The sequence below is a fragment of the Castor canadensis genome, chromosome 1 (assembly GCF_047511655.1).
Source record: "Castor canadensis chromosome 1, mCasCan1.hap1v2, whole genome shotgun sequence".
Lineage (NCBI taxonomy): Eukaryota > Metazoa > Chordata > Mammalia > Rodentia > Castoridae > Castor > Castor canadensis.
In genome coordinates this window covers 184399466-184403520 of record NC_133386.1, presented here as the reverse complement: position 1 = coordinate 184403520, position 4055 = coordinate 184399466, and the positions used below count along the sequence as shown (strand labels likewise).

The 4055-nt window shown below is 32.4% G+C and overlaps 1 pseudogene; it reads right to left on the bottom strand.

Annotated features, from left to right (window-relative positions):
• Positions 1 to 2340: 2340 nt before the first annotated feature.
• Positions 2341 to 4055, bottom strand: LOC109702517 (olfactory receptor 4A5-like; annotated as a pseudogene).

Sequence of the window (4055 nt, the reverse complement as noted above, 5' to 3'; positions counted from 1 at the left end):
GTGCATGGAAGCAGTGCTAAGAATCTCTCCATATAGCCATCCTTTTCTCAACTAGCAAAAATGCTTTGTCTTCTCTTCAACAAAATTGAAGAAAAGGGCAGAATAGGTTCTGACTGGAAGCAAAGGGTAGGGGATAGAAGGAGGGGGCTGGGAGCAGGGGGGAGAAATGGCCCAAACAATGTATGCATATATGAATAAATGAATTAAAATAAGAAATATAGCCACTCAGGTGCATAGAAGTATGCTTGTGTTGGTCAGGAATAAATACCTGATGAATATTAGAAATGTAATAGGCATCTGCATCTGGTATATGACTGGGAGACTGTGGTGAGGCACAAGAAGACTTTTTCCTATAATTTTACCATTTTGTATGGATTCTGTTTTCATCAACATACTTTTTATTTTGTAATCTGAAATGTAAGAATAATATACTAAAACTTCCTAAGTAATGCAGCTGTAATCAAATAGAAGCAATAACCTACAAAGTAGGACATATTTAACTAGTGTAATACAAAAATTAAAATTTTGATAATGAATATAGTATTTAAAAGAAAGTCAAAGTAAGCAATAAAAATAAATGCATCAATTTAAATAATTTACCTCAAATTCTTATTAAAATTAACCTTAAATCTAATAAACTCAAACAATTTAAAAAATAAAATATTTTTAAGTCAATTTAGGTACAACAATTTCATTCAATAATTTATTACATATTATTTATTGACTCTATACCATCCACACACTGCACTTTTCTAGCTGTAACAATGAACAGTATGTAATAGAGCTTATGTTATAGAAGAGAAGCTGTAAGTGACCATACAAACATTATAGTTGGTATTTCATTCATACTTAACAAAGTGTTGAAATGAAGGGATGATAGCATTCAGATTTGAGAAGATTTCCTGGTGCAAATGACCTGTGCCCAATGGCCAAATGACTCTTCTCACTGTGGGTGATTCACTTATTTAATATTTATGAGTTTTCAGTGGCAGAGCTTCTTCTTGGCATGTGCAATCTCTAAATTTCTCATAGTATAGCTTAAAGGCATCAACATAGAAGCAATAATTTTATAAATACACTCAGTGATAGTGATTGCTCAATAGGGAAATGGAAATATTTTTTGATTGTCCCTTTGAAAGGTGCTGGGTTCTTGTCAGGACACTGACATGCAGGTTGAGATGACCATTTTTGAGGAACACATTTTTGTAGGGAAATACCACAGGCATCCCCATGAAAGGTAAGAATAAATTAGTGTTCCTGTGTCCAATTATTATTTCATGTTTTCCAATTTTAAATAATATTATAATATAACAAGTAGATATATGTCACAAGATATTAGAAATTAATTATTACAAACAATACTTTGATGAAGATGATGTTATTTAATTCAGCAAATCCAAGAGTTAACTGAAAGTCTCTCACATTAACTAAGAGAGTTAAGTTCAGTGTGAACATACATGAGTACTAAACCACAATTATTTGAAAAATATGACATCAAAAGTATATAATTAATTAGCCCAAAAAACAAAATATAAACTAAAACCAAAAATGTGAAAGATCTTTATGATGAATATTATACACACAATGGAAAAGAAAAGCAGCATCAAAAATATTGTAAAATATAACATATGTGAAGGTCAAAGATATTATGATATGTATTGAAAACTGTTGTAAAAGGGGGGTGTGAAGGGAATGGGTAAGGGAGAATAATGTAAGGGTTGAATAAGACAGTGAAGTATAATTACAGCAGGGACACATCGGGAAGCTCCTTTGAACATTTACTTATAAATTAATAACAGAGGACAGGGCTATAAAACTGGTAATGTGTGTGGAGGGGGTAATTTGTGGGAGAGGGAAGGGCGAAAGGAGTTTAATGTGAAGGAATTTGGCTGATAAACTTCATATACCTATATGACTTACAATAATTAAACATCTTGCAATTGCTTAATGTTGGGCCAGGAGGGGGGTTAGGGTGAATTGATCCTAATAACATTTTTAAAGAATTGTTCTGTTTTACTTCAGTTGGAAAGAATAAACCACTTTTTTCAAATTTCATCTCAATTTTAAACAAGAAAGAGAAACTTACAAGGCAAGCTTAATTCCATCTGTAGTTGTAATAGGACAAAACCCAATGCCTGCTATTTATTTTCCAAAAATTCTCTATTAGAGTGATTCTCATCTAAAACTATGACTGCTTTTCTCCTCCTTTGATTGCCTTGAATAGAGAGAAGCATCCTAACCAAATACATTGAGGAGTCTACATCATTTCTGGTTAGAATTTCTACCTTCTTTTGTTGCTTTAGAATTATTATTCTGTTCAGCGTGGTATTCTAACTGCAGTTAATAAATTATACCAGAGTTCTTCATCTCTGAGTTTCTCAAGGTTTATATTAAAGGATTTAACAAGGGAGTAATAGCTGTATGAAAAACAGTCACATATTTATCAATAGGCAAGTTGGAAACAGGTCTAAAATGCATGAAAATACAGGGAGCAAAAAAGCAAACAACCACTGTGATGTGTGAGCTGCAGGTTGACAGGACTTTGTGCCTCCCTTCCTGACTATGAGTTTTAAGAGACTTTAGGATAATTCCATAGATTAGGAGAATGACAAAGACCACCATGTAGATTACTCCACCATTGCCAATCACAGTAAGGCCAATGAAGTAGGTGTCTATGCATGCAAGTTCCAGCAATGGGTACATGTCACAGAAGTGGTCAGTGACATTGTGACTACAGTTAGGCAGACTGTACACAAAGACAATTGGAACAAAAGAGTGTATAAAACAACCAGCACAGGCCACCAACAACCAAAGGATAGAAACTCATCTATTCATGATGGTCACATAGTACAGTGGCTTACAGATGGTCACAAAGCGATCATAGGCCATTGCCACCAGAAGGAACACCTCAGAACTACCAAAAAAATTATATGTCTTACTAATTATTTAATTTAATTTATTTTGTTAATGACTAGCAATGTTTACCAGTGAAGGGATGTACTTTGCCTCGAAGCAAGTAATAATAAACCATTCATATGAACTTGAGGGTAGAGAAGAACATGTGCAGAGAGCCTGAGCTTTCCTGGGAGGCTAGTTAAGATAAGACATCTACCTGTCTCATTTACAGAAATGATTTGATCTGACTCAGAAGATTTGTAGTTTTCATTCTTGAAGCTATAGACTTATTCACTCCACAATTTTGTAGAACAGAACAATATATTTTGTATCAAATTCTGTCTCTTTCCTGTCTTATTTTTGCATATGTAATGCCTTTATTCTCATCAGTCCTCAATTCTAGTTTTCATCAGGACAAGTCTTCTATTTGTCAGTTTAATAATTTACAAAATAGAGTAAAAATAGATTACTTATACTACGCCACACTAATGTAAACTCTACTGTAATTTATCAAAGAATTGATGCTATAAAACCTCACTAATGTCATGCTCCACTTAAACTATTAAGCCAGCCTTTTTCTAGAATATAAGCTAATGCAGGTTTTAAGAACCTGGTTTTTAAAACATTAGTCTATAATTTCAAAATTACCAATGAAGTACTTTATAATGTGAAAATAATAAAACTAAGAAGACTGAAAAAGTTACTTCCTTGATCATAGATTTCCTTAGGTGTTTCCTGGGGTAATTTTAAGGGTACACACATAAAAGCCATATCAACCTTTCTTTGCCCTTTTACACTGTGAGAAACTTGGGATAATATGTAATTATAAATTTACTAATTATAATATACATAAAACTAATTATATTTCTTTGTTAACATATCATGTAAAAGATACTATCACATTAAATAAATAAATACATTGGCTTACTTGTTATTCATATTATATTTATCATTTATTATTTGGAGAAATGGAATAAATACTATCAGGTTGTAGTACTAAAAATATAATTTGCATATTCTAATGAAATTCTGGGTTTTGTCAACAAAGTTTCCAAGTTCAGATACTGTGGAGGAGACAACATGACCTTTATTTATTAGCTGTATTTCAGTATTTCAAGGATTATTCAACTAATATACAGTCTCTCTTGTTTCACACTCAT